We start from the raw sequence: 22,782 nt of genomic DNA, 5'->3' as shown, positions 1-22,782 counted from the left end.
GAACACCAACAGAGGGTAATTAATACTGCTGACCCCTGAGTAGAGAGCAATTATGCACTAGTGGACGACCAAAGGTTCATCTTAGGACCACATGAGTAAACAGGCTATTTAGATAAACTCCTCCACATTCCCTTTTTATTTGCCCTAAGCTTTTAAGATAATTCAGCTGCCTTTAGCCAAACCTTTTACTGAAGCTATGCAAACCTTCTGAGCTACCAAGAAGGTTTGTGTCTATTTCCTATAACTATCTTCATAATTTATCTGACCACTTTGACTGATCACCTACAAGGAAGTAATAGTAGTCAGAATATATGAGGAGTTCAAAAAGCTTAATAAGAAAAAAATCTAATAATTCGATCAAAGAATAGGCAAAAGATTCGAATAGACATTTCTCAAAAGAAGAGATACAAATGGCGGCCGGGCGCGGTGGCTCAAGCCTGTAATCCCAGCACTTTGGGAGGCCGAGACGGGCGGATCACGAGGTCAGGAGATCGAGACAATCCTGGCTAACATGGTGAAACCCCGTCTCTACTAAAAAATACAAAAAACTAGCCGGGCGCGGTGGCGGGTGCCTGTAGTCCTAGCTACTCAGGAGGCTGAGGCAGGAGAATGGCGTGAACCCGGGAGGCGGAGCTTGCAATGAGCTGAGATCTGAAGGGGTGGCCTGCCCCTCCACACTTGTGGGTGTTTCTCGTTAGGTGGAAACGAAAGACTTGAGAAAAGGAATAAAACACAGAGACAAAGTGTAGAGAAAGAAAAGCGGGGCCCAGGGGACCGGCGCTCAGCTTACAGAGGACCCACGCCGGCACCGGCCTCTGAGTTCCCTTAGTATTTATTGAGAATTATCTTAGTCATTAAAAGGATAAGGGAGTGGCTGGACAATAGGATTATTGTAGGGAGGAAATCAGCAGTAAGACATATGAAAAAATCCTTGTAATATGAATAAGTTTAAAGGAAAATGCTGTGCCTTGAGATGTATATGCGACATCTCCATAAACCTTTTAGCAGTATTGCTCCAGCAAGTCCCACCTTATTCCTAAAGGCGGTTTCTCCTCACTCAGTAAGCAAGGCACACAATGGGTATTACCCGGAGATGTTCCATTGCCCAGGGAGGGGCAGGAGACAAATGTTTTTCTCTTTCTTGAGATTAAAGAGAATGGTGATGACCTTTAACCATAAGCAGCCTTTAGGCACTTGTTTAACAAAGCACATTCTGCACCGCCCAAAATCCTTTTAACCTTAAGTCACCACAGCACATGTCTCTTGCAAGGACAAGGTTGAAGGTAAGGTCACAGATTAACAGCATCTCAAATACAGAACTAAATGGAGTCTTTTATGTCTACTTCCTTCTATATAGACATGGTAACAAGCTGATCTCTCGTTCTTTTCCCCACAAGATCCGGCCACTGCAGTCCAGCCCGGGCGACAGAGCAAGACTCCGTCTCAAAAAAAAAAAAAGAAAAGAAAAAAAAAAGAAGACATACAAATGGCAAACAGTCATATGAAAATGTGTTCAAGATCAATTATTAGAGAAATGCAAATTAAAACTACAATCTCACCGCAATTTAAATGGCTTATATCCAAAAGACAGGCAATAATAGATGCTGGTGAGGATGTGAAGAAAAGGAAGCCCTTGGACACTGTTAGTGGGAATGTAAATTAGTACAATCACAATGGAGAACAGTTTGGCAGTTCCTCAGAAAAGTAAAATTGAACATCCATATGATCCAGCAATCTCACTGTTAGATATATATCCACAAAATATACCCAAAAGAAAGGAAATCAGTATATCAAAGAGATATCTCCCCTCCTGTGTTTGTTGCAGCACTGCTTAAAATAGCTGATTTAGAAGCAATCTAAGTGTTCATCAACAGATGAACAGATAAAAAAAAAAATGTGGTACATATACACAACAGAGTACTATTCAGCCATAAAAGAGAATGAAATCCAGTCATTTGCAACACCTTGGGTGGAACTGGAGATCATTATGTTAAGTGAAATAAGCCAGACACAGAAAACAAACAGAATGCATGTTCTCACTTATTTTGGGGATCTAATAATGAAAGCAACTGAACTCATGGGCATAGAGAGTAGATGGATGGTTACCAGAGGATGGGAAGGCTAGTTAGGGGCTGTGAGGGAAGTGGGTTGGTTAATAAGTACAAAATTAGAAAGAATGAATAAGAATTAATATTTGATAGCACAACAGGATCCCTATAGTCAACAATAACTGGAGCATACATTTTAAAATAAAGAGTGTAATTGAATTGTTTGTAACTGAAAGGATAAATGCTTTTGTGTCCAGAATTGGTGGGTTCTTGGTCTCACTGACTTCAAGAATGAAACCACGGACCCTCGCAGTGAGTATTACAGTTCTTAAAGATGGTGTGTCCAGAGATTATTCCTTCTGATATGCAGACATGTTTGGAGTTTCTTCCTTCTGGTGGGTTTGTGGTCTTGCTGGCTACAGACCTTCGTGGTGAATGTTACAGTTCTTAAGGTGGCACATCTGGAGTTGTTCATTCCTCCCATCGGGAGTTATTCATTGCTCCCGATGGGTATGTGGTCTTGCTGGCCTCAGGAGTGAAGCTACAAACCTTCGAGGTGAGTGTCACAGTTCATAAAGGCAGTAAGAACCCAAAGAGTGAGCAGCAGCAAGATTTATTGCAAAGAGCGAAAGAACAAAGCTTCCACGGTGTGGAAGGGGACCGAAGCGGGTTGCCAATGCTGGCTCCGGCAGCCTGCTTTCATTCCCTTATCTGACCCCACATCCTGCTGATTGACCCATTTTACAGAGAGCTGATTGGACCGTTTTGATAGTGTGCTGATTGGTGCATTTACAATCCCTGAGCTAGACACAGAGTGCTGATTGGTGCATTTACAATCCTCTAGCTAGACATAAAAGTTCTCCAAGTCCCCACTAGATTAGCTAGAAACAGAGCACTGATTGGTGCATTTACCATCCTTGAGCTAGACACAAAGTGCTAATTGGTGCATCTACAATCCTCTAGCTAGACATAAAAGTTCTCCAAGTCCCCACTAGATTAGCTAGATACAGAGCACTGATTGGTGCATTTACCATCCTTGAGCTAGACACAAAGTGCTAATTGGTGCATCTACAATCCTCCAGCTAGACATAAAAGTTCTCCAAGACCCCACCCAACTCAGGAGCCCAGCTGGCTTCACCTAGTGCATCCCACTCCAGGGCCACGGGTGGAGCTGCCCACCAGTCTCGCACCACGTGCCTGCACNATGAAAATGTGTTCAAGATCAATTATTAGAGAAATGCAAATTAAAACTACAATCTCACCGCAATTTAAATGGCTTATATCCAAAAGACAGGCAATAATAGATGCTGGTGAGGATGTGAAGAAAAGGAAGCCCTTGGACACTGTTAGTGGGAATGTAAATTAGTACAATCACAATGGAGAACAGTTTGGCAGTTCCTCAGAAAAGTAAAAATTGAACATCCATATGATCCAGCAATCTCACTGTTAGATATATATCCACAAAATATACCCAAAAGAAAGGAAATCAGTATATCAAAGAGATATCTCCCCTCCTGTGTTTGTTGCAGCACTGCTTAAAATAGCTGATTTAGAAGCAATCTAAGTGTTCATCAACAGATGAACAGATAAAAAAAAAAATGTGGTACATATACACAACAGAGTACTATTCAGCCATAAAAAGAGAATGAAATCCAGTCATTTGCAACACCTTGGGTGGAACTGGAGATCATTATGTTAAGTGAAATAAGCCAGACACAGAAAAACAAACAGAATGCATGTTCTCACTTATTTTGGGGATCTAATAATGAAAGCAACTGAACTCATGGGCATAGAGAGTAGATGGATGGTTACCAGAGGATGGGAAGGCTAGTTAGGGGCTGTGAGGGAAGTGGGTTGGTTAATAAGTACAAAAATTAGAAAGAATGAATAAGAATTAATATTTGATAGCACAACAGGATCCCTATAGTCAACAATAACTGGAGCATACATTTTAAAATAAAGAGTGTAATTGAATTGTTTGTAACTGAAAGGATAAATGCTTTTGTGTCCAGAATTGGTGGGTTCTTGGTCTCACTGACTTCAAGAATGAAACCACGGACCCTCGCAGTGAGTATTACAGTTCTTAAAGATGGTGTGTCCAGAGATTATTCCTTCTGATATGCAGACATGTTTGGAGTTTCTTCCTTCTGGTGGGTTTGTGGTCTTGCTGGCTACAGACCTTCGTGGTGAATGTTACAGTTCTTAAGGTGGCACATCTGGAGTTGTTCATTCCTCCCATCGGGAGTTATTCATTGCTCCCGATGGGTATGTGGTCTTGCTGGCCTCAGGAGTGAAGCTACAAACCTTCGAGGTGAGTGTCACAGTTCATAAAGGCAGTAAGAACCCAAAGAGTGAGCAGCAGCAAGATTTATTGCAAAGAGCGAAAGAACAAAGCTTCCACGGTGTGGAAGGGGACCGAAGCGGGTTGCCAATGCTGGCTCCGGCAGCCTGCTTTCATTCCCTTATCTGACCCCACATCCTGCTGATTGACCCATTTTACAGAGAGCTGATTGGACCGTTTTGATAGTGTGCTGATTGGTGCATTTACAATCCCTGAGCTAGACACAGAGTGCTGATTGGTGCATTTACAATCCTCTAGCTAGACATAAAAGTTCTCCAAGTCCCCACTAGATTAGCTAGAAACAGAGCACTGATTGGTGCATTTACCATCCTTGAGCTAGACACAAAGTGCTAATTGGTGCATCTACAATCCTCTAGCTAGACATAAAAGTTCTCCAAGTCCCCACCAGATTAGCTAGATACAGAGTGCTGATTGGTGCATCCACGAACCCTGAGCTAGACACAGAGTGCTGATTGGTGCATATACAATCCTCCAGCTAGACATAAAAGTTCTCCAAGACCCCACCCAACTCAGGAGCCCAGCTGGCTTCACCTAGTGCATCCCACTCCAGGGCCACGGGTGGAGCTGCCCACCAGTCTCGCACCACGTGCCTGCACTCCTCAGTCCTTGGGTGGTCAATGGGACCAGGTGCCACGGAGCAGGGGCAACTCCATCGGGGAGGCTTGGGCCATGCAGGAGCCCACTGGTGTGAGGGTGGGGGCTCAAGCATCGTGGGCTGCAGGGTCCGAGCCCTGCCCCACGGGGAGGTGGCTGAGGCCCAGCCAGAATTAGAGCACAGTGCAGGTGGGCTGGCAGTGCTGGGGGACCCGCGCACCCTCCGCAGCTGCTGGCCTGGGTGTTAAGCCCCTCACTGCCCAGGGCCGGCAGCACCGGCTGGCTATTCCGAATGCGGGGCCTGCTGAGCCCATGCCCACCAAGAACTCCTGCTGGCCTGCAAGGGCCACACACAGCCCTGGTTCCTGCCCACACCTCTCCCTCCACACCTCCCTGCAAGCAGAGGGAGCCAGCTCTGGCCTCAGCCAGCCCAGAGAAGGGCTCCCACAATGCATTGGTGGGCTGAAGGGCTCCTCAAGTGTGGCCAGAGTGGACACTGAGAGCAAAGAGGCGCCGAGAGCGAGTGAGTGCTGCTAGCACATTGTCACCTCTCACTTCCAGGAGATGTATTCCCCATTCTCCATGATGTGATTATTTTATGTGCATGTCTGTATCAAAACATCTCATGTATTCCAGAAATATATGCACCTACTATGTACCCACAAAATTTTTTAAAAACAAACAAGTAGGAAAACAGAAGTCAAACTATCTGTCTTGCAGATTATATGATTCTATATCTAGAAAATTCCATAGTCTCTGCCCAAAGGCTCATGGAACTGATAAACAACTTCAGTAAAGTTTCAGTACACAAAATCAGTGTACAAAAATCAGTAGCATTTCTATGCACCAATAATGGCTAAGCTGACAGCCAAAAGAAGAATACAATCCCATTCACAATGGCCACAAAATGAATAAAATACCTAGGAATACAGCTAACCAGGGAGATGAAATATCTCTACAATGAGAGTTACAAAACACTGCTGAATGAAATCAGAGACGACATTAACAAATGGAAAAGCATTCCATGATGATTGATTGGAAGAATCAGTGATGTATATTAAAATGTCTATACTGCGCAGAGTAATTCACAGAGTCAATGCTATTGTTAGCAAACTACCAATGTCATTTTTTACAGAAGCAGAAAATAAAACTATTCTAAAATTCATATGGAATTAAAAAAAAAAAAAAAGCCTGAATAGCCACATCAATCCTCAGCAAAAGGAATAAAGCTGAAGGCATCACATTGCCCAACTTTGAACTATACTACAAGGCTACAGTAACCAAAACAGCATGGCACTGGTACCAAAACAGACACATAGACTAAAGGATCAAGTTACAGAACCCAGAAATATAGCCACACACCTGTAAATTTATTTTTCCCAAAGTTAATCATCTGTGAATGCTCAAACTTAGTTCATAAAATTGGGTTAACATATGCTGACATTAATTTTTTAAAAAATTTTTATCTCCATGTTACTTTTTTCCAGAAGTTTTATAACAATAACTGTAAAAGTCTTTTCCCTGTTTTTGTCTCTATTCAGTGCATGGGTTAAAGAAAATAGCAATGAAATATTTTAGCATAACTATATACACAGGGGTGGGAAAATAAACATTTCTCACAATGGAACTGGAATTCACAGTCCAAATAAGCAGTCATGTACAAAGTTCATTGAGAGTTGTCAGTGAGTATCTGAAAGGTCAATGCTTCAGCAGAGTAACTAATCATCTAATATTTGTTGATATTGAACAATGTGCACTGAGGATACAAAAACCTACTTGTGAATACTTATGTAGAGCTTATCAAAAAATTATCTTGGTGCTTAACACCTAAGTGGTTTTAGGTACTAAAAAAGTAAAAAATACTAATCAAAAGAGATAAAATTATATTAAAACATAATACTATTTTAATGTAAGTTTGTAGTGAAATCTGAATTACACTAAGCCATTCAGAACATTCCTGATTAATGACTAATCACCATTTTAGAATAATATGAAATACAGAGTTAAGTGCAAAGAGAGTAATGCCAGACAAATATTAACAGATTTAGTTTCTTGTTTAAATTTCATATAGAAAATCATAGTAAGATATTGGAGATAAGGTGACTGTAAGACCACTAAACAAACCTCTTATTCATTAAGACTAACAATAGAATGGATAAAAATATTAATGACTAGATTGATTTATCATCTAAAGAAAGAAAAGAGTGAAAAAATGTTAATAAACAGTAATATATACACATACGATGTTCATATTAGCATTTTGTTTTGAATTAGCAGGAAACAATTAGCACCATCGTCTGGATTATTGTAATAGCCTCCTATCTCATCTTCCTGCTTTAGTGGCAACTAGTCTTTGAATCTGTTGTAAGCCTTTTAAATCTAAGAGATCACGTCACTTCTCCACTTAAAAATTTCCGACCAGGGTAAAAGGCAAGGTCTTCCACACCCCTCAGGATCCAACTTCTGGCCCTTCTGTGACCCAATCTTTACTACTTTACTCCTTCCCCCTCTGTATCAGCCATATTGGCCATAGCCAGTCCCCAAACCACATTCCTGCCTAGGGCCTGTGCACTTGCTATTCCTTTATCTAAAAAGACTTTTAGCAAATAAGTAGAAATTTTAAAACACCTTTATTTAATATTTAGGAGAGAGCTGGTACATAACCAATGCCAAGTCTTGAAGCAAAAGAGATAGGCATTTATAAAACTTAGAGTTCTATTACTAAGATACTTATATTCTACTGGGTAAAATAGAAAAAATTAACACACAAATTAAGGTTTTGTGATAATTGCCCCAAGAGAAGCTTATGCAGTGCTATATGGCATAATTATAAGTAATCCTGCCTTAGGGTAAGTGCAGAATGTATAAAGGGGTTAGGAGACAGCTTTAGAATAGAGAGGAAAAACAGACATTTGCTCTGCAAAGAAGAGGGAAAAACATATTCCTGGCCAACATCTTAGGCTGATTCAAGCATGAAAGCAAGGGCATAGCGTAAGTGGGCCAAGCAAAAGTTCTATATGGGGAAATTGTTGAGTCGGAATCAGAGAGTGGTAAGACAGAACATCAGGTTATGAAGGAGATTGGATTTTCTCCTGTAACACTGAGAAGCTATCTAAATGAATGCACCAGAAGCCGCTCTTCAAGGAGTGGAGAATTTGTGTAAGGCATGATACAATGAAGAACCTGAAAACTCCTTGCAAATTTTGGAAGATTGTAGGCAAAATACTGATGTGAATGTCATAAGGAAGACCAGGTTTGTGATTAACAGTTGCTTTGCTTTTGCACAGAGTTGGCTTCAAGGCAAGTTGGAAAAACTAAACAACCTCCAGAGTGTGTTATGTCCCCTCTCGGGAATCACAGAGGGAAGAAAAGGAAGTTCAGAGGGAATTATAAGCCAATTATAATAATATAGGCCAAAATAAACTATTTAACCCAGTGGGCTTGGGAGCCCTGAAGAAAACTCAGTCCCTTAACTTTTATAAAGGCTCCAAAAAAAGTGACTGACTTTTACCTTAAGCATTAAGTTTTGCTTTTTTTCTATCTCACATACACACTGGCAACCAGTATGGAAACTAAACTCTTTTAGAAAAGAAATCCTATAAGTTAGATGGCCAAATAAAGTTATATAATCAGACAATTAAGGTATACTTTATTCTGACTTAAAATCCATTTTAAGTCAACTGCTCAAAATTGTTAAATTATTTTAGTGTCATTCATTAAGATATGCTATTATTCTTATAGAGCTCTCTAAATCAGAAAAAAGGTAGTAATGAAATCCCAGATAATCAATAAATCTCTAGTGGTTTGATACTATTTCCAGAATAGAATCCTTATTTCCAGAATAAGATTTTTTTTTTCTTTTTCTTGGTGCCTCTAGAAAACAAAATTAAAGGCTCATAATAATGTCCTATTTTATGTTATCAAATTTCTCCTTAACATTCTTTTATTGATTTCAATTTTTTTAAACATCACAAAAAATTGCATGAGGTGAGTTTTACCAGGTCTGTTTTACAGATGAGGAAACTTTGATTTAGAGGTCATTGATATTCCATTTGAAAGATCATTTTCTGATGACTAAAGTCATTTTATTTTACTGTAGGGTCAAAAAATACATTTCCCCTTTGTCCTATGTGATTGAGATCCATCATTAGCTCAGATTGAGTTACAAAGGTTTAAATGACTTTTTCAGCCACAAAACTGGTAGAAAGAAGCATCTAGATGCAAATTCATGTCTTTTGAGTCTAAACCTGCTATTTTTCTCTTGTATCATGTCCCAGAGATAGTCAAATTAACTACTAATGCAAACCAACCCCATTGTCAATGACTGATGTACTTATTATTGATATTTTAACCATTCATATTGTATAGAATATGTGTGTATGTCTGATTATTTTAAAAGCTGGTTTTTAAAAATCTCATGAATTTATGTGGCTTAAATTAAATTATCTGGTATCTAGATGCTAGTCAGGACCAAGCTTTACCTTTTGTATACCTGGAAAGATAGTTTTTCCTCAAGCTGTTAAAATATAGAAGGTAAATTAAGTAAGAATTTTCTGTCAAATAGAGAATTTCTGTCCAAATAGAGTTCTATGGTCTCAGAAATCTAACTAATTTCTGCTCATGTTGTCCAGGAAATCTTTAGTAATTCCTTCAATCCGACTTCTCTCAGAATTCCTACAGTACAAAGTAGAATTAGAAACCATTTTGTATTTTTAGCTAGTTGTGTTTTATAAATAAATTGCCAAACAGAATTTAAGCTCTTGGAGACAAGAATGATGTGTTTGTTTTCTCCAGAATTCTCCACACACCCTAGACAATTAACAGGACATGCAGTCGTTATTTGTGACATGTTTGTTGAGTTCTCTGCAAATGCAAGTTCTCAGCAGGTGCAGGAGAGGTCAGTTGATCAATGATGCAAGTTATAAATTACCCATTTAGTTTTAAAAAAAAAAAAAGTCATAGAGAACTTGCACAGCTTTCAAACTGCAGAAGTTATTTTATTTTGTTGTAAAGTAATAAAACCACATTTCCTTATCATAATGTTTGATTCAGACTTATTACAAATTCAGATTGGCCTTGAAACTAATTAGTAAATTTTATTATGTTTTTATTTTTTTTCTAACATATTTACAGCCAAATTCTAAAGTGGGTTCTGTTTGTTTTTTTAAGATTCATTTAAACTATTCTCTGCACATCACTGAACTCAACATCTCATAATTCTTACAACTATTATGGTGGATACAATTGGCTTCTTTTATGAAGAATTGAAAATAGAGTTATCCTGTTGAAATAAAGACTTGAAACTCTGGAAAGTGTTCTCTCATTGCTTCCCATTTCACTTGATATCTTTACATTGTGGTGATTAGGTTGTTTGAAAACTTTCAAATTAGCATAAAAAAAACAGAACACTGTGTTCTGTCAGAAACACTTATGATGTCTCTCTGATTTAAATTGTGCACCATCAGGGCAGAAATAGAGGATTTCTTTTTGTCTCCTGAATAAAATATAACTCAGGCACCAAATAATATATAATAAAAGTAATAACAGCACTTCCTCATCGCCTGTTAGTGTTTGAAACAACATCAAGGAGACAGTGTCTTGGGAATATTTTTTAATGTTCATTTGTCCTGAAACATACTGTGCTCTTTCCGTTAGAACATTTTATGTATATTTCTGTTCAATTTGAGAAAATACCATTATAGTATTTCCAAAGAAACCACCTGGGAAATATGACCTTTAGGTAGATTGGCTTATTTGTCTTCCAAGATCTTTTGTTCCCCTTTACAAAAAGTGCTACATAAAACTAAAGGAAATAAAAAGATATACATCTGTTTTCAGACCCCTGCCAGTATTCCTACTGCTGCACACAACTTCAGACTTATCTCAGGAGAATAATGCTTCTGTTACTGTTGCTGTATAACAAATTAATCCCAAATTTAATGGTATAGATTAACAATTTTTTAATGCTTATGGATCCTGTGGGAATGGGGCAGGGCACAGTGGGGATAGCTTATTTTTGCTCCATATATATCTGGTGCTATGAAGAATTGAAGGCTAGGTTCTCGGGATGGCTGAGGACTGAAATCACCTAGAGGTTCATTCTCTCAACATGTTAGTACCTGAGTTACGATGACTTCAAGACTATAACTGCCAACAAGAGCAACTACAGAAGGTCTCTCCATGTAGTTTGATTTCCTCATTACATGCCCACCACAGTTAGTACTGGATGTCTAACCGGCTGACTCATGGTTCCAAGTGACAGGGTCCCAGGAAAGAAAAAGTAAAAGCTCCTTAGCTCTTTACAACTCAGCCTCAGAAATCACAGAGCATCACTTCTGCTGTATTCTGCTGGTCAAAGAGTTCCAAGGAGCACCCAGATTCAAGGAGAAGGGATCAGATCCTACCTCTTGATGCCTGCTCACATTGTAGAAGAGCATGTGCAAAAGAAATAAGGTTGCAACAGATATGATTGTGGCAATTCTTGGCAAATAAAATCTGCCATTAAGGGACCGAGTCTTCTTTGTCTGTCTCTGCTCTCTGCACCAAACAAGTAGGTCAGGCTTGATGAAGAGATCTTGCCTAGCTGGGTTGCCTTTTTATTTCCCCTATCAATTAGCACTTACACATTTAGTACTCAACAAAAGTTTACTGAACCTGAATTTAAATTAATTTGTTACTTAGTGTATTATTTAATTAATTTATTATTTATTTATTAAATTTAGTTTACTGTACCTGAATTTAAATTTTCTGTGAAATCCCAGGAAAAAATCCATTTAATGTCACAAAAGATGATATTTTTTGTGACATTAATGAGAGTGAATATTAATGTTCCAGTCATCTCAGGTATAGTCATCAAACTGCACTAAATCCATGTATCACCTTGCTAAAAGGCAGCGTTACCTAGCACAGACTGAGATGAAACATGTTTATTTTTCACTTCGTCGGACACCATCTATAAAGGCATGTCCTTGAGCAAGTTATTCAAATTCACTGAGTTTGGTTTCCTCAGAAAACATGGCTGACTCCAAGGAGCAGGAATAAATACCTCAGCAGAGCCAGCTTGGAAAAGCCGTGTTAAAGATTAGAGAAGAAATGCCAACCAGGACTACCAATAAAGAGGTAATCTTTTTATAATTCGTCCACTCAGAAGGGATATCTTTTGTGATTTCCACAAAAAAACTACATACGCTAATGAAGGCCCTCACGACAGGCATAAGGAAACAAACAAGCAAACACCAACATAAATATCGCTTTTAGATACACCAGGACCTACCTCATTTTTCCTCCATTTTGTCAGTCCAAAGAGCCAAGGACGTCTGTATGTAGTAAAAATCTACACATATTTAGTGCCAGATTTGGGCTGTAATTACAGTGAGGCTTCCAATCTTTATTATCAACAGTCACTGCCTTCTGCTGTGCTAGAATGTTGCTTTTTAGAAGTTCATCAAAGTGTTCTCTTACGTGTAAAAATGTAACATCCATCTTGCAATTTGTTTTCTGAAAACTACGAGATGAATGTGACTAAAGGTCCAACGACTTTCAACAAATGAGTTGAAATATCTGATTCTTCATAGTGAATTTGCCTTTTTAGGTCAGAGCAACATTTTTAATAGATGTTTACATTCTGTAGACGGAAACTTGAGATACTTCCTGTAATTGACAGAATACGTTTCCTTGTTCAGTCAACATCCCAGTCGATGTTCAGAGGCAGCTGGCTTTGATGATTTAACTCACACCAATATTAAAAACCAAACTCAATCAGAATTCAAAATGAGTCCTTTTGGTACCCATTAGAGAGCAGCAGTGCAGCTAGAAATCATCACCTAATGGAACAAAAAGCATTCTACATCTTAGACTTATTACTTAATTGTCTCAAGTGTATCTTAAAAGAACTCAGGGTTTGCTAAAAAAAGAATAACAAGTGGCCATTTTCCAAAGAACAGTTGGCACACAGATACAGACATGCAAACAGAAATTGCTTTGGCTCTATATAAGGAGCTTGCTGATAGAACTTTGCTGTGTAGTATTTCCTCCCATGGAACAGCAGACATCTCTGCCTAAAACTTATCTTGCTAAAACTTCTAATATGCAAACTAACATTAAATTAACTCATTAGCTTGAGTCAGCAGAAATACAATCTTTTACTTTCTATGCCTGAAATAATAATACACTTTTCATAAGAATCAACGTACATTATCTTTTGCCATAGGAGTTACAATTGGGAAGGCAAACTTTCACTGACCTTCACTTTAAGCTCTCCACCAAACTGTTTCCTTTAGAGGCATATTTACATTTCAGCATCTGACCTTTGTTCTGGTGTCTGGAAACTTTGTCTATGTCCCATATATAGTCCATTTATCAAGACATGATTTTTTGGCCTACATGTACTTTAGCTCTCTCTTCTTCCTCTCTCAAAATTAAGTTATTGATCACCTGATCATCTGCTTAATAATTAATAGCTGTTGGTTCATCTCACTGTCTCCCACACGTCATCAGGGAAATAAAGGCAGAGAGATGTTTCTGATGTCACAATGCTTCGCCAAGGTTTGTAGTTGGGCCTCTGTTCCTTTCTTCTCTGATCTAGGAAACAGGAACTTGCACTCCTTCTTTCCCTCTTTGTCTTGGTAGAGGGACAAATCAGGGTAAAGTATCCTTTCTCTGTCCCAAATTCTACTTTACCGCTCCTTATCTAGATCATAACACACTGAACTTCAAGGGAGATTTAAGCTGTTCTTAACTAAAATATTTCAGCAGGAACCATAAACCTGTAGAATTGGATGGAGGAGGGCCATGGCTCTGGTTTAGCCAGTAAAGTCCTTTGAGCCCCACGGTGGCCAAGCCTGATTCCTTATGCCATGTGTCCTTCCTCATTTTATAACTTATTTGTTTCCTCCCTCTCCAAAATTTTACTCCCTGAAGTCCTTCCCAGTCTTTTTTTCTTGTGATGCACCACCCTTTCCCACAGGATAGTGAACATCCATCTTCAGTGCAGGCTTGGATCTTGCAAATGCATTTTCTACCTTAAATGCTTTCCAGATGTCCATACTTCTCCTCTTCCCCCTCCAGGAATGAGCTCTGAGTTGGAGGAGATGGAAGAAGAAATATGGTGTTGTGCTTTCACTCAGGCCATGGCTGATTTTTTTGTGCAGTGTCTGAAATCAGATACAGTTCAACACCATGGGGATCAATTTCTTCCAAGGAGCATCTTTAGTTTTAAATTAAATTTGTGTTTTTCTGTTACTAATGTCCTTAACCTTATTCCTTATGAAATAAAACTCTGGACTTGTTATATACTTACCTAGCTTGCATCTTATTACAAAATAGTTCCAGGTTTAATAAAAAGCTTCTTTCTGAAATATCCAGACAAGTGGTCCATACTCAGAATACCTCTCTGGTCCATGGGTATCTTGCATTTACTAGAAAAGCAGTGAAAGAGAGTTGCAAAAAGAATTGTAAGTCCCTGAAGGAGTACTTCCATCTCTTTCCAGATCTATATTGATACTATAGAATTTATACTATTTTAAGGCCAGTTGTAGCTCTTTAATTCTCAGTATGTTTGACATCTCCTCTGTTGGGCTCCTACTTCTGCTAAGGTGGTGAAAAATCTTATTGCTTAGATAATTCAGCACCGTCCCATAAAGTCATAGTAACTGTGGAAATCCTTATAATAGAAGAAGCCCAACAAACAGAGGAACATTGAATATATTTTTCGAAATGGTCTGCCAAGGAAAGATTGGAGGAAGAGTTTCTAGGATTGGTTTATACTTTTATGTAAAAGGTATATATATTATAAGTATAATATATTATAATATATAATATCATAAAGTAATATATTATAAATATTATCATACTCACGAAGTATACGTATGATACTTATAGTAACGTAACATATCTACTAATGATATCCTTATATATAAAGTATAAATATATATATATTCAAATGCATAATAATGTAACTATAGAGTCTCCCTTAATTCTAAATGTAGTGTATTTTCTGCTTCTACTGGACACATTTAAAGGTATAAGAAGAATAAGTGTCAGGTAATAAAGATGCTATGTGTGCATATTTAATTTCTCAGAATTTGACTCTGAGCTCTATGTAAAAGAGGGGGGAAGGAATTAGAGAAAAAGAATGATTTAAATGTATGTAGTTCAGAAAGGCTGTCATTTCACTCAAAGTCTGGGTTCTAGGCAGCAGTGTCAGAACGAAAATGAAGGAGATGGGAAGTGAGAATCCGGTTTTTACTCAGTCCTTCTTATGTTAGTGTGACCTCTCTGCTCTTTCAGGCAATTTATGGCATGCTTAAGGCTAACTTTGACTATAGTGACCTTTCCCTAACCTAGTAGACCTCAATCCCAGGACATGATGCGTTCCTCCATGTAATTTTATTTACTTGGCTCTCCTTGTCCCAAACTCTGAGCACTCCAGGTGCCTCTACTGCCGGAAGAGCCTGCTCCACTCCCTCCTCCTGGAGCTCATCTCCCTGGATCAGCCCCATGCTACATGTACAGGCGCATGCCCAAAACTTTACCTATGTGGAAGTTTTCATAGTTTTTCTAATGTGAGATATGTTTATGAATATTTAATTGCCCATCAGGTTCTTCTTGTCCACTGCACAGACAAAACCAGTTCACTGAGGCCACAGTCTTGCAGTACAGAGAGTTTAATTGATGCAAGGATGGCCATGCAAAATAATTGGAGTTATCACTCAAATCAATCTCCCTAAAGCCCCCAAGGTTAGGATGACTCAAGAATAGTTTGGTAGGCAGAGGGTGCAGGGAATGGAAAGTGTTGACTGATTAGGAATAAAATCATAGGGGTGTACACTGAATCAGCCTCTGGGTGGGGGCCACAGGATCAGCTGAGTCAAGGGTCCAGGTGGAATCATTTGGCCTCCAGAAATGCAAAAGTCTGTAAAATCTCAAAAAGCCAAACTTAGGTTCTAAAATAGTGATGTTATCTACAGGAATAATTGGTCACAAATCTTGTGACCTCCAGAACAATAGGTGGTTATCGGTTATGCCTGTATCTTGGCAGAATTCAGGCCTTTCTCATAATCCTAACCTTGTAGTCTTTCATTAGTTTTATCAGTTTTATAAAGGTGGTTTGTTTTGGGAAGGGCTATTATCATCCTTGCTTTAAAGTTAAGCTATAAACTAAATTGCTCCCGTGGTCAGCCTGGCCTACACCCAGGAATGAGTGAGGACAGCCAGCCTGTGAGGCTAGAAGCAAGATGGGTCAGCCATGCTAGAGTTCTCTCATTGTCATAATCTTCGCAAAGGTTGTTTCAAATATTTGAAAATTCAATGGATTTTCTGCATAAAATAGAATAAAATGTTTAAACAATGGTTCTTTTGAGTATGAGATTATGACTGATATTTTTTCTAGTTCTTTATATTTTCCAGCTTTCTCAGTCATGTTCGCATAAGTATTTATTTCTTTGACAACATAAAAAATAGAGTTAAACAAAGCTAAGAATGGTTTTCTGAACAAAGATAAATGCTTATAGTTATATTATAGATGATATTTCCCTGACCCAGGTAAAAGCGATTGACAGGTTTCACAGGGAAACAATAAGCTTTTATTATCAAATTTTCTATAAAGGATTAGAATAAGTTTTCATGTGTGTATTCAATAAAGAAGGCCTTTAGTTAAAAGTCCACAATTACTTCTTATTCTCATAATTTTATGCTCAATTCTCTCTGAGCTAATAGAAAAAAATTAGAATAATTGATTCTTAACTATAAAGCAACTGAGAATAGATTAAAATTAGCTGTGGCACAGAGCTAAAATTGGCTTTACTCTTATCAAAGTCAATATTTTTAGATCATCACATTGGAAAACAAGGAAGAGTAATGGAAAAGAAATAGCCACTAAGCACTTACTATGGGCCAGGTTACATGTTAGTTGTTTACACAAATTATTTCATTTAATTTTACCAGTAACACCTTGAGGTGGGTATTATTCTTGTATTATAACTGGATTAAGGGAAGCTTAGAAAGATTAACTTTGCTAGGGTCAAATAACTAGTAAATACAAGTGACAAGATTCAAAACAGATTGTTCTGATTTCAAAGTCTTTCCTGGAAACCAAAGTGAAAACAAATACTATGTAAATAGTAATCTATTTTAAGATTAGAAGGAAGATGAGATAGAGGCTAATTCATACATTTTTGCCTTGATAATATTTTAGATTAAGTTATTTTAGAAGAATGCTGCTTAATTATATGTGTATCTTTTAATTTTCATATTTAATGAGGGCAATAATGATAAGAGCAACTAGCATGCTAGTTTTTTGTTGTTGTCATTTGTTTGTTTTTGGTTTCGTTTTATCATGTTTCTGGCACTATTCTAGACATTTGAAACGAATTAACTCATTTTATCCTCACAGCCACACAATGAGATAAGTACTATTATTATTTATATGTAAGAAGAAATTGTGAGATTACTGAAGATACAAGATAGCATTCAGGTCAATGGGTCAGAAAACTAGGGCAACTGGAAAACTATTTACAAAACAACTTGAACTTTATGGGGAAAATGCTGCAAGGATTATCATCCGCTACAAGATCAACTGGACCCTTGTTACCCTAGTTCCAAGGATGAAGGAAAACAGTCAGCAGCTCAAAAGTAAAGTAGCAATCTGTGTTCTCTGAGGCACTTGATCACTAACATACACATTTACGAAAGAGGAACAAGTTTCAACCACATTTTCATTGCTGTTTCTTATTGACCATTAAATTTCTTTCTAGATGTCAGCATCGTTTAATGTTTTCATGTCTATAAACTCTTCAAAAGCAAATTAGCCTTCAAAGATGACCATGCCTATTGTTCTGTTAAAACTTGTGAATGTCTTGAGGTAGGATAATGCTGCTTTATTCTTGCTTTTTGGGGTAATTCATGAAATGCTTTTATTACTTGAATTGTGTTATTTAGGCCTGTGAAGCAGGTTAATCTTTATAATAAACTTATTTGCAAAGTTTTAATTTGGAAGGAAATAAGAGTTCCTTTTCATATGTATCTTAAACAACATTTTGGAATTTCAAAGTGTTATGCTTAGAGATTTAGAAAGATAGATTTATTTATTTACTCCTTATTATTTTTTAAAAAGTGGTTTATCATATATATTACAGATTAGGGTTTTTTCTTCCAGTAACAGAGAAATGGCTTGATACGTTTGAGTGTTTATTAATAGATTTGTGGAATATAGAAACTCCAATGTATGGATTAATGATCATTCTTACAGCTTATAGCTTTTTTCAAAGCTAATTGATATTGAATCTATAAATCTAATATTGAGGACAATAAAAATTAGAAGCAAATGGGTGAAAGTAGAAATAACCTTTGTATTACATAAGAAGTGTTTGCATAAAACTTTAGTGGACTTCTGAAGATATCAAAATTTCCACAAAAACAGATGTAGTTAGATGTAGTTATGTTTTTCTGACTGAATATATTATTGGCACCCAAAGAAATGAATATTAATATATAATACATTACAAAGATAAGTAATTTATATAATATTATCTCAAAGGCCCCAGGAAATACATTTTTAAAAATAAATGGATCTTTTCACATGGATCTTTTCACATCTATGTGAAAACATATATTTATTTTTTTCTGTGTATTTATTTTTTATAAGATTATTATTAGACACTAGTGTTGTTTTTTTAAAGAAACATTTAAAACTGAAATTAGTATTTATGTAGGTAGATATTTGTTGTTCAAACACAATATTCTTAGTGAGGCATTATGTGTTCATCATCTTACATGCATGCATTTTTGTACTTTTTTTCTCCCTAGACCATCATTGGGCTATTGGAATATCCACACCAATTCCCAAGGCAACATCATGAAATGGCAAGTCATACTTGGGTACATTCTGAGACGGATTGAAGAACAGGCTTGTTAGGACCTGTTACATTGGTAACAATGTAGGAAGAGCTAAGAGAAAAGGTAGGAGAGTGCAGTAACATTAGAATTAGCAAGGTGACAACAATCATAAGGAAAATATTGGATATTTGAACAATACAGAAAACTATTTCATAATGCACAGATTTCAACTATTTATTATTGTAAACAGACAGGATTTCCTATTTAGGGAAGGACATATTCATGGATTAAAAATGATTAATAAAGAAATGCTTACAATAGTGTTTGATATTTTTGCTATCTTTCTTTCATTTCAACATAAAGTCATTTTGTCAGGTGAGTAATGTTGGTTGAAATACAACAAATATATTGATTTACCCTTTAGTAGTAACTTCTGTGACTGACATGTGGTACACTCAGATGATGGCATTATTTAGAAATTCTCTCCAAGGTATGTTAGGATTTCCAGGGTAGGGCTTATCTACTGGGGCACCACAGTAAGCTAGTATGCCAAATGTGGGATCCAGGTGTGCCAACATTATTACACTCCCAGCCTTTGGGGCAGAAAATGGAGCTGGAGTTTGGTCATCTCAGAATTGCCATTTTCTACTGTGGCATAATTTCATAAAGGCAGGGAAATCCCACTTTAGAACCATTTCACTGGCATCCAAAATGGTCAACACTAAAGGATGTTATTTGGCTGTTAAGTTATATCGACCTCTCAAGTTGTCCGTGGGGTAAGGAGAGAGCCCTTATACTTTTTTCAATTAAACTTTTTATATTGAGATAATCAGATATTCACAGGCAATTGTTAAGAAGCAATATAGAGATCCCATGTAGCCTTCACCAGTTACCCCCACTGGTAACATCTTGCAAAACTATAGTACAAAGAAATACCCAGAGTACTGACATCGATACAGTCAGTCAAGATATGGAACAGTCCCACCACCAGAAGGAGTGTTGCCCCTTTAGAGCAATACCTACCTACTCCCATTCATAAAACTGAAAAACACTTATCTATTTCTAAAATTTTGTCATTGCAAAAATGTTATATAAACGGAAACAAATAGTTTACAGTCTTTTGGAAGTGACTGTTTTCAATCAGCATAATTCTCTGGATAGTCAACCAGGTGTCATAGTCTGTTCTTTTTTTTTTTCTTGAGGTAGAGTCTTGCTCTGTCTCTTAGGCTAGAGTGCAGTGGCATGATCTCAGCTTACTGCAATCTTCACCTCCCACGTTCAAGTGATTCTCCTGCTTCAGCCTCCCAAGTAGCTGGGATTACAGGCACACAACACCAAGCCCAGCTAATTTTTGTTTAGAAGAGACAGGGTTTCACCATGTTGGTCAGGCTGGTATCGAACTCCTGACCTCAAGTGATCTGCCCACCTCGGCCTCCCAAAGTGCTGAGATTACAGGCGTGAGCCACCATCCCCTGCCTAGTCCATTCTTTTTTACTGATGAATGGTAGTTTGTAGTATGGATGTACCACAGGTTGATAGGTCATTCATTCATTGAAGGACACCTAGGTTGTTTCCAGTTTTAGAGAAGTACAAACAAACTGCTATGAACATTTATGTGCAGGTTTTTGGGGTGCACATAAATTTTCATATTTATGGGATAAATGTTCAGAAGTGCAGTTGCTGGGTTGTGTGGTAACTGCATGCATGATTTTATAAGAAATTGCCAAACTGCTTTTCTGAATGCCTGTATTTTTCATTCTCACTAGCAATATATGTTTTCATTTCCACCAGCAGTATATGAATGATCCAGTTTCTGCACATCCTCTTCAACATTTGCTCTTGTCCCTAATATTTATTTTAATATCTCATTGTAGTTTATTTGCATCTCTCTTATGAATAGTAACGCTCAGCATTTTTTCATATACCTGTTGTGTTTTCTTTTGAAAAATTGTCTATTCAGGTTCTTTCCCTATTTTTAAAATTGGGTTATTTGTTTTCTTGCTACAAGTTTCTCGTATATTTTGCCTGTTTTCTAATTGGGAGAGTTTTTACTGTTGAGTTTCAAGGGTTCTCTTTCTCTCTCCATATGTGAGAGATGGAGTCCTGCTCTGTCATCCAGGCTGAAATGCAGTGGCACGATCTCGACTCACTGCAGCCTCCACCTCCCGGGTTCAAGCGACTCTTGTGCTCAGCCTCCCGAGTAGCTGGGATTACAGGCACCCGCCACCACGCCCAGCTAATTTTTGTATTTTTAGTAGAGGCAGAGTTTCACCATGTTGGCCAGGCTGGTCTTGAACTCCTGACCTCAAATGATCCACCTGCCTCTGTCTCCCAAAGTGCTGGGATTACAGGGATGAGGCATAGTGCCCGGCTAGATATTTGGTTTGCAAACAGCTTCTCCCATTGTGTAGTTTGTCTTTCTGTCCTGTTAACAGAGTCTCACAGAGCAAAAGTTTATAATTTTGGTAAGACCTCTTAATTTTTTTCTTTTAGGGATCATGCTTTCGGTGTCAAATTAAAAAAATTTTGCTCTTTCCTTAATCCCAAAATTTTTCTCCTGGACTTTAAAAAAAAAAAAAAAAGTTTTATTTTCTACATTTTGCATTTCAGTCCATAATCTTGAATTAATTTCTATATAAGGTGTAGGGTTTAAGGTAAATGTGTGTTTGTGGTGTATTTGTCTTGGGGTTTTCTTTCTTTTAGTTGTTTTTTGTTTTGTTTTGTTGTTGGCTTATAGATTGCTCCACCACCATTTGTTGGAAAGGAGGCTATCTTTCATTTATTCAATTGATTTTGCACCTCTGTCAAAAAACAGTTGAACATATTTCTATGGGTATGATTGTGGGTTCTCATTTCTATTTTATTTATCTATATCTGTTTAACCACCAATACTACACCATCCTGATTACTGTACCTAGTAGTGAGCCTTAACAGACGATGTGCATGTTTTCAGTATATACTCAGCTCCTTATATGGTGTCTACAAATAGTAAATACATCATACTTTTATGAGATCATTCATTAGTTTTATTGCAATATAATTTAAACACTAAAAAATGTACCCCATTAGAGTGCACAGTTAAGTGGCTTTAGCATATGTACAGAGTTGTGCAACAATCACTGTGATATAATTATAGAACATTTTTATCACCCAAAAAGAAAACCCAGTGCCTATTAGCAATCAGTCCTCTGCCTTTACAGATTTGCCTAGTCTGACTGAATATTTTATGCAAATGGATTCATGCAATAAAACCTTTTGTAACTGACTTCTTTGATATGCTTAACGTTTTTGAGGTTCATCAGTGTAGCGTCAGTACTTAATTTTTTTTATTCCTGAATATTATTCCATTGTATGGATATACCAAAACTGATTATTCATTCATCAGTTAATGGACATTTGTGGTGCTTCCACTTTGGACTACTATGCATAATGGTACCATAAACCATGATGTAGAAGTTTTTGTGTGGGCATAGGTTTTCATGTCTCTTAGGCATATACTTAAAGGTAGAATTCCCAGGTCATACGACTGTTTTTTTGAGGAAATTCTAAACTGTTTCCCAAAGTGGCTGTACCATTTTACATCCTTACCGGCAGTGTATAAGGGTTGCGGTCTCTCCATATTCTTACCGTTTTAGATAATGTTAAGATAAAAACATATGTTATATGCCATCGTTTTTATTATACTTATCCTAACGGTTGTGAAGTTGTAATGAATTGTGGTTTTGATTTGCATTTTCTTGATAACTAATGATGTCAAGCATATTTTTATGTGCTTACTAGCCATTCTTTGGAGAAATGTTTATTGAGTTCCTTTGCTTATTGTTTTTTACTGTTTTGATAGTGTTCTTTGAAGCGCAAAAAATATTTAATTTTGCTGGAATCCAATTTATCCATTTTTTTTCTAATTGCTTGTGCTTTTGTTTCCAAAAAGAAAAAAAAAAAAAA

This window comes from Rhinopithecus bieti, unplaced genomic scaffold (genome assembly GCF_001698545.2).
Source record: "Rhinopithecus bieti isolate Rb0 unplaced genomic scaffold, ASM169854v2 scaffold_42565, whole genome shotgun sequence".
NCBI classification, from domain to species: domain Eukaryota; kingdom Metazoa; phylum Chordata; class Mammalia; order Primates; family Cercopithecidae; genus Rhinopithecus; species Rhinopithecus bieti.
The sequence above is the reverse complement of the archived record's forward strand: the minus strand, read 5'-3'. Positions refer to the sequence as shown.